The 9,840-nt window shown below is 40.2% G+C and overlaps 1 protein-coding gene across 5 annotated transcripts in view; it reads left to right on the forward strand.

The window, feature by feature from the left end:
- Positions 1 to 9,840, forward strand: part of LOC129177742 (paired box protein Pax-7-like) — a 47,556-nt gene that overhangs the window by 33,699 nt on the left and 4,017 nt on the right. The gene's annotated exons all lie outside the window — the stretch shown is intronic.

A 9,840-nucleotide genomic window follows, 5' to 3' on the forward strand; every position in this document is an offset into this window, starting at 1 on the left:
AAGTCGTTAATTTACGAGAATGAGGTCGTAAACTTACGAAAAAAAACTCGTAACTTTATGCTACAGGCATTGCCTGAGACAGCTATGAAAAGGGGGGGCTTATGTGACCTTTGGCCTTGGGCATGTGGAGTGGACAGGGTGAGGAAGGTGGAAGTGAGAAGGGATAGACATGCTGATCTGTTTGTGCTCACCTGCTCTGTTTTGCTGCCACGTTATAAATAAAAGCTTGCCTGAAGCGAAAGGAAAGTTTACTTCCTTCCTGAAGCGCTGTGCTCTATTTTCCCCCTGACACGATGTAATATTACAACTTTTTTATTGCAAATTTACTACTTTATTCTCGTAGTATTAAGACTTTTTTTTTGTAAATCTACAACGTTTTTTTCTCGTAAATGTACAACTTTATTCTGGTAATATTATGACTTTTTTTTGTCATAAATGTACGACTTTTTTCCCCTAAATTTACGACTTTAGTCTCGTAAATTTACAACTTTATTCTCGTAGTATTACAACTTTTTTCTCTGAAATTTCCGATTTTATTCTCGTCATGGTACGACTTTTTTCTCTTAAATCTACCACTTTTTTCTTGTAAATGTACAACTTTATTCTTGTAATATGACTTTTTTTCTCGTAAATGTACGACTTTTTTCCTGAAATTTACGACTTTAGTCTCGTAAATGTACAACTTTATTCTCGTAGTATTACAACTTTTTTCTCTGAAATTTCCGATTTATTCTCGTCATGGTACGACTTTTTTTCTCCTAAATCTACCACTTTTTTCTCGTAGATGTACAACTTTAATCTTGTATTATTATGACTTTTTTTCTCAAAAATGTACGACTTTTTTTTACCTAAATATACGACTTTAGTCTCGTAAATTTACAACTTTATTCTCGTAGTGTTACAACTTTATTCTTGTAGTGTTACAACTTTATTCTCGTAAATTTACGATTTTATTCTCGTAACGTTACGACTCTTTTTCTCCTAAATCTACCAATTTTTTCTCCGAAATGTACAACTCTATTCTTGTATTATTATGACTTTTTTTCTCATAAATGTACGACTTTTTTTTACCTAAATTTACGACTTTAGTCTCGTAAATTTACAACTTTATTCTCGTAGTATTACAACTTTTTTCCCGGAAATTAAGATTTTATTCCTGTAATGTTATGACTCTTTTTCTCCTAAATCTACCACTTTTTCCTCGTAAATGTACAACTTTATTCTCAAAATTATTATTTTTTCAATGTGGCCCCAGTATGCCGTCGTAAATTCTAAATATGTGATAATAAATCTATATTTTTTAATGACACACATACAGTAGCAACATCACATCAGTGCATGATGTGTTGCTACAGCAGCGCTAGCTTCTACGGTCAACTTTCTTCCCATTCGGCTTCAGAACTCTCACAAGCTAATATATCACCACTAAAATTACGACAGGCAAGCCGCGTGGATCATGCAGACACAGTTTGCAGAAATGCCACGCCTCCGACAGCGCCACACCGCACGGAAGCATGGTTGTAGCGCTAGCCCAGGGTTGCTCACGCCTTTTCAGCCTGCGATCTACTTTTAAAAGGGTCGAGTCCCAACTATCTACCTCCTACTATAAGCATACAAAACATATATATTGACTCTGTTTGTAAATATGAGTACTTATGTACGTTGTACATGTCTATCAGGGGTGCACCCACTTTTTCAGCACGCAAGTTACAAATCTACATGATCTATCTCTTACTATAAAACATATAACACATATACAGTATAACATCTAAGCAGTAAACTACAACTACTACAGTATACTAAATACTAAAGATTAGTATTTCACCTTCACAGTTTCAAAGTTTACAGGTAATCAAAGTAGTTGACTTCGTTCAATAACACACAATTCAGTTCAATATGGCAATAAAAATAATTACACATAATTCCTCAATCGTTGTGTACATAACCCTAATACCGGTAATATGTCCGTCAAAATAGCTACGTAGCGTTCATTAGACACACAGCTCATGTGCTAGCATTTGCTATCAAACATTACCGATATACAAGAAATGAAAATGAGTGTGCAAAAGACAATGCAGCCGAAGTCAAGGCAACATATTTCAAAAGTTTCAGCAAAGGGCACATTTTCCACTTGATGAAATAATAGTGTAACACACAAAACTGTAGAAAACATGCATTTCTATAGCGGAGTTCAGGACGCGAAGGAAAGCCATCAAACAATTCTCCTTTTTTCTACATAACGAGCCTCTACAAGTGAACGGATAACTTTCGTTGTAGATAGAAGCATCTTACCACCGAGTTCGTTTATCCGTAATCAGAGTAATAAAGATGAAAGTTGCATCTCCGTCTCTCTTCACCACTTAATCTTTGCCGCGGGGGAGCACCAGCAAATCAGGAGGGGAGCTTAATGTCAGCTGACTGATGTCACATGGTATCTACAAAGTGACATTTATGCAACCGACCCGCACTGCCTTTGCGATCGACCGGTAGCTTGCGATCAATGTAATGGGCGCCCCTGCGCTAGCCCGTTGACCAGACCGTGACTCCAACGCCATCTGTGCTATCGACCATCATTAACCATCCATTTTTTTTATTTAAAATGAGTTAAGAAGTGCCTGAGGCGTGGTGCGGAAGGAGCGAGCCGTGTGTCAAAAGCAGACATTTTTAAAAGGTGTCTTCATTATTACTGTTTTTTTTTTTTTTTTGCCATTCGCGGATGGTTTCACAACAAAACTGTCCTGTGTAAGACGTTCCTGACTTGTGTAAATCATCTTTCTCAGGGGGACGCGCTTATTTGATGCTCTCACTGTACTTTGTGTTGTGTTGGTGTACAGTTATACCCGTGGTCCAAACACGTGACGACTGTGAGATGGCTGTTACATGTGGCACACAACCAACTGGCCATACATTTGCTTGTTTTTGACTGCTTTTACATGAAATTGTTCATATATTTATCTATATATATTTACACAATAAATTGATAAAAGTACTCTCACGGCTTACCTTGGTCTCATTTTTTTACACTACCAAAACTTTGGCATTTCTCCAGGGGTGTGTCAACTTTTTTTCTCGTCCCTACAGTTGTTGTATTCTATAATGGGATGTTTAGATATACACAGAATCATTGACATAGAGTGATGTTTCCACCTATTGAAATACAATTATCTAGAAACGCTACACGCTTTCCTGACGCTTTTCTGATTATTTTAATATTACTCTTTAATTATTTATGTTCAATATTACTCTTACATTGCTGATTTCAAAGCGTTAATGTGATGCCCAGCCTGTCAGACACCCCTTGTGACTGACGTGCTTTCAACAGATAGCAGCGCACACTGCCATCTAGTGGCAAGAAGGAACCACACACCCAAAATATGCGACGTAGACGCCACAGTATTTAAGATCCAGGAGCTGGGAATACAACGAGTTTCTTAATTTTGTGTCATTTATGATACTTAAGGAGTGTTATAGATTAAACATCACTGATTTAATTTTTTACTGTAATTTTACGTAGTATAGTTTTCTAATAATACTAATATAATAATACTGATATAATAAAACATAACATAATAATAATAAACTGCAATTAACTTTTTATTCAGAGTAAGAGTTTACTGCTTGTTGTGTGTCTTGTTGGTCAAATATGCCAGCAAATGTTTTTTTTTTTTTCAAATATACCACAACTACTATGAGATGTTTCTCGAAGTTGGTTGGGGCCCCGAAACAGGGCATTGCCTTTTGGGACATGTACTGCCACCCTAAGGATACCTGCACAAACGTCTCACTGAGGTGAAAACTCAGCGTGTGCAACTAATTTGTAATTACTGGCGCGATTAACTTGATTCAATATTTCTACTCATCCATTCCATCTATTTTCCAGACCACTTATGCGGTGCGAGTCGCCCTGGACAAGTCACCAGTCATCTGCAGGGCTACATTTCAATCAGCCTTTTCGGTGGGAAGTTGACACATCCATAAAGTGCCCGGGTTTTGTGATGTAAAAGAAAATGAGATCAAGACCGTTCACCAAGAACAGTTAAACGTAAAACCAAGTCTTTAATCCCAAGTTTCAAGTAAAGACGTGCAAGTCTCAAGTCAAGACAAAACAGGTCGAGTCAGGTCCGAAGTCATACAAGTAGGCTTGACATTTTCGAGTCCTTACAAGTCATAAGCGCTGCTTAGTGCGGGGGTCACCAACACGTCGATCTTTGGAACTTTGCCGGCCGATCGTGAGAATATTGGGGAGGGGGGGAAGTATTATTACATCAGTGCCCTCCCGTCCCGGAGAGTGACCAACAGGCAACCCGCAAGCTCCAGCCAGGAGTCCAGTCCCCAAAACCCGGCCGAAAGTACCAGCGCATGCACACCGGTGCGCATCGTCCCGCAAGCAACAAGCGTGCAGAGGTTGAGAGAGAGGGAGTCAGAAACCGCAGCGACAACAGTAATGGGGGTGTTGATCTTGCTCAGGTTGACGGCTGAGACCAGGGACCTTGGCTCAGAAAGGTTGGCGACCTGGTTTAGTGTTTACCAAATAAATTCAATTCTTCTTGGTAGAACGTCGACACGTCTCGGTGTTAATCGCTGCCGCTCCCCAGCAGTCTGGCGCTCACAGAAATGTCAGTCCCACCCTCTTTGTTTGTTCTTAAACCCGAATAGGACGCGAATAGAGGCGGTCAATGAGGCAGAATCTCCAGTCATCAAAGTAAAGTCCAAAGTCACTGAGGTCAAAGTCCAAGTTAGGTTGCAAGTCTTGGATGAAATTGTCAAGTCAAGTCCAAAGTCATCAAAATTGGGACCCGAGTCTGACTCGAGTCCACACCTCTGGTTGATCCACAAATTGGAGGACAAGTCAAGCTAGCAGGCTGGTTTGGAGGGGGAGGAGCCAGACTGCGTAACGTACAGCGGCGCTTACATGCAGCAGGCTTTATTAAAAGTGTCAAAAAACTGGTATTTTCATGGCCGTCGCAATTACTCGTGCTTGTTTGCGAGAGCGGAGATGTACAGCCTTACTTAATTGCAATGTTTTAGAACAAATAAGGGAAGATATGAAATAACGGTTTTATTGGAACCTGATTGCCTTCATATGCCATAAACCAGGGGTGGCCAAAGTGCATTTTTTTTGCATCGGATTGTATTTAATTGGCCCTCGGCATATTCTGAAAACAAAATGAATTTATTATTAATAAGATATACCGTGGTGTGAAAAAGTGTTTGCCTCCTTCCCTATTTCTTACTGTTTTGCATGTTTGTCACACTTTAATGTTTCAGGTCATCAAATATATTTAAATATTAGTCACTGACAACACAACCGAAAAATGAAACTTTTTATGACAAAGGGAGAAAAAAATCCCTGTGTGAAAAAGTGATTACCCCCTAAAGCTAATAACTGGTTGGGCCCCCCTTAGCAGCAACAACTGCAATCAAGCGTTTGTGATAATTTGCAATGAGTCTCTTACAGCGCTGTGGAGGAATTTCGGCCCACTCATCTTTGCAGAATTGTTGTCATTCAGCCACATTGGAGGGTTTTCCAGCATGAAGCGCCTTTTTAAGGTCATGCCACAGCATCTCAATAGGATTCAGGTCAGAACTTTGACTAGGCCACTCAAGTCTTCATTTTGTTTTTCTTCAGCCATTCAGAGGTGGACTTGCTGGTGTGTTTTGGATCATTGTCCTGCTGCAGAACCCAAGTTGGTTTCAGCTTGAGGTCACCAACAGATGGCCGGACATTCTCCTTCAGAATTCATGGTTCCATTTATCACAGCAAGTCTTCCAGGTCCTGAAGCAGCAAAACAGCCCCAGACCATCACACTACCACCACCATATTTTACTGTTGGTGTGATGTTCTTTTTCTGAAATACATCGATACTTTTACGCCAGATGTAAAGGGAGACACACCTGCCAAAAAGTTCAAATTTTGTCTCATCAGACCACCGAGTATTTTCCCAAAGGTCTTGGGGATCATCAAGATGTTTTCTGGCAAAACTGAGACGAGCCTTAATGTTCTTTTTGTTCAGCAGTGGTTTTGGTCTTAACAGAGGCAAGTGAGGCCTGCAGTTCTTAGAATGTTGTTGTGGGGTCTTTTGTGACCTCTTGGATGAGTTGTCGCTGCGCTCTTGGGGTAATTTTGGTTGGTTGGCCACTCGTGGGAAGATTCACCGCTATTCCATGTTTTTGCCATTTGTGGATAATGGCTCTCACTGTAGTTTGCTGGAGTCCCAAAGCTTTAGAAACGGCTTTAAAACCTTTTCCAGACTGATAGATTTCAATTAATCTCAGGGAATCACTTTTTCCATAACAAGTTTCATTTAAAAACTGCATTTTGTGTTCAGTTGTGTTGTCATTGACTAATATTTACATTTGTTTGATGATCTGAAACATTTAAGTGTGACAAACGTGCAAAAAATATGAAATCATAAAGGGGGCAAACACTTTTCCACACCACTGTATTATTAGAAATTGCGCTAATTTGCTTGTCGCGTGTAACATAAAGCAAAGATATGGATGTTTTGTTTGGATAGCCTAGCACATTTTGACCTACATTGAATTGTTCTTTGCATCTTTAATGCACAAAATGCATCAAGTGGACCCCGCATCCTTCAATTTTCAGGTACGCTGTGAAAAAAGTGGGACACACCCCTATCTTATGCGATACGTTTTAGTCCTCTAAGTGCCGTGCCCTTCCAATTCCATTAGGAATCATGGTAATACATGGTAAGAAATTAATACAATAATAAATCTTTTTTTTTTTTTAAAAAGAGTACAACAATATGAATACCGTAGCCCCCATTCACTGAAGCAGGGACAAATAATAAAAAGTAGGTAATATACAATCCAATATACAATTGTCCTTAACGTTCACTCATTCTGCTGTACATGTGCGCTGCGTTCAACCAACACGGTGAGGAACCTGCGGTATTTATGTACAGTATCTATATGTATTGCTAGGAGATATTGGCTTAAAAGCATCCACCCCCACTCTCTCCTCCTGCAAACTAACTTTACTTCAGGCATTTCACTCTTGTTCTAATTCAAGGAGCACCTGACAGATTAAAGAACATACTGTCAAAATAGCTATGCTTTGTGTGTGTGTGTGTGTGTGTGTGTGTGTGTGTTTGCGTGTCGGCATCGTGGACACACAGGAGTCTCAGTGCGAGTGCTCAGCAGGGGTTTAAGGTGTAAATCTGTCTGACAGCGAAAGGAAAGCTTCATTTAGAAGGCCTCACTAAAACCTCAGAGGTTGACAAAGTGCTCCCAGCTGACAGACTCGCCCGCCCATAGATGCTCTTCTTCCTCCGAGTCCTCTGTGCTGAGTGACACGTTCCTTTTTTGTGTACTAGATGCTCAGAAGCATCCTAAATGAGCCGCATTCCTTATCCACACACAAACACACCATGTCATGTCATCTGCTGTCAACGCTGCTCTCCCTCTCTTCATTAAAGAAGAGGAGCTATCAGCAGCTAAACAAGGGAGGAGCAACATGTGAGAAATATGCTGAGTATTAGTGTCAGCTCTCTAAAACCCTTGCTTATTATGGGCTGTCTGTCTGTGTTAGTAACTCTTTGCTGTGTCCCTATCACTCACAGACATCAAAATGAGACAAAAACAGTGTTCCCTCGTTTAGCGCGGGGATAGGTTCCCAAAATAGCCCGCCGTAAGTGGAATCCGTGACGTAGCCAAGTTTATTTGTTTACAGTTATATATGTTTAAAGGCTGTAAAACCCCTCATGTTACACTTTGTACATTTTTCTCAGACACGCATGTACATTTTGTCACATTTTAAACACTCTCAAAGTTCAAATTTCGTTTGAATTTGAATGATCAATCTACTAGGTTGGACACGATAAGTTATTAAGCGACTCACGTGTGACCGTGCTTCGTCCTGGCGTTTTTTTGTCCTTGTTAAAACATGTCGCTCCTGCCGTCGTCCTCGTCCGACTCCTTGAACATTCATTTATTTAGCCGGTTAGCTTCTTCTTCTGTTGGTTATTAGCAGTTACCGAGCAGCTCACACAGTTAGCCGGTTTGCTAGCGACAGCAGAAGGAGACTGATTGACATTGGTCTATAGCCAATCCGGACGCAGAACACAATAGGCGGGTTCTCCCTTAGCCAGTTAGGACAGTCGTGGCGCTACATTTAGCCGGCTATTGTCTACTGTGGGCTCCTATTATGCTCGTACAGGCACGTAAACACACTGAGACGAGGTGGCTGCACACAACTTGAGTACACACCCTCCACTGGTCGTGCTAGTAAATACAATAACAGACACAGACGACAGAGCACCGATAGATCGCTCTGACACACCACAAGGTACAGCACAATGTGCGTTCATACGCTGTTCAAAAAAAATTGCACTTAAAAAATTCGAAAGGTGAACCGCGACGTGGCGAGGAAACACGGTAGCCCAACAACACGTCCAAGTCCTTTACACTCCAAACAAGCGTTCATATTATTGAATTGTTCTTGGTCACATCAAGGATGTGTGCTGTTTTCTCCACATCATAATATTGCTGTACTCTTTAATAAGCCCCACTGGGAACATTCCCCTTTGTGTGTCTGTAACTTTAATGCCAATTTGTTTGCCTCCAAGAAGTACAGTATATGATTTGCGATCCCACCGATTTCCTTCACGATCCGATACTGAGCAAAATTCAGGCTGGTACAGGCGATACTGATCCGATACCGCTTCACTGTACAAAAACACCTAATGTGTCTGGTAAATGCATAAAAGTAGTGCATTTTCAAATCATAGCATAGCACATAGCATAAAGTGTCCAAACTTTTTCTACCAAAAAATGAGAGGATGCAAGGTTCACTTTGATATTTTGTAAACTAATGCTAACAAGTAATTTATATTTCAAGGCAAAAAACGCATCTCAGCTTTGTGATATCGGTCAAATGCTGCTAAAATGACATTATTTTTACCCATAATATTACACGTTTGTTCTTGTCACAACTGCCACTTTTTGTGTTAATATTTTGACTTCATTCTCATAAAATTACAGCTGTTTGTTCCATTTGTGTTGTTGCTTTTATGCACTTCTTTTTAAAATACTTCAACTCTCTGCTTATAAAGTTTCTTCATTCCCGGAATATTATAACTTGTACCCCAACCAAATTTTCCAAAACGTACAAACTTTATTGTTGGTTTTATTTCTTTCTCATAATATTAGGACTTTTAAAAAGCCCCACCTATTTTCTTTAATATTTCAACATTTGACATTATTTTTCTTCATGATATTGCTTGTTTCTTGTGAAATTACTGTATAACTTTTTTTTCTTAATATTTGGACTTTATTCTAACTTTGGGCTATAATTTCTATGTACTGGTAAACCGGTATAGACAAGAAAATGACTTATACCGGTATAAATGATCATTTTAAGTGGAAAAAAGCTGAGTCGATGACGTGTTTTTCCTGCGACTGCGCGCCACGGCGCACTGTATTGACGCATCGGAGCCTCAAATGTAGCATATCGGGCGCTATCGAGGACGGAATCGCCGATAAAAACGGAATTTACTGTTAAACGCGGAATCTCACGGAAATTGACGTTATGTGAGTAAAATGCTGTCATCGTGAGGAGAAGGAACGTTCCTGTGGGGAAGTATTTACTCGGTGGACCTCACAATCAAGGCGGAATCTCATTACAAACACTAAAGCGCCTCCTCCCGTGGCGTCTCACACACACACACACACAAAACCAACAAAGGAAAAACTTGTTATTTGTTTAAGATGCTCACTGAGCTGAAGTCTCATCAGTTTGCATGACGAACTGAATTCCTGCACAGGTCATTTTTTGTAATGAATGGTATTCAACTCCCTGCCTCCTCTTGTCCCCTCCAG

This window comes from Dunckerocampus dactyliophorus, chromosome 1 (assembly GCF_027744805.1).
Source record: "Dunckerocampus dactyliophorus isolate RoL2022-P2 chromosome 1, RoL_Ddac_1.1, whole genome shotgun sequence".
NCBI lineage: Eukaryota > Metazoa > Chordata > Actinopteri > Syngnathiformes > Syngnathidae > Dunckerocampus > Dunckerocampus dactyliophorus.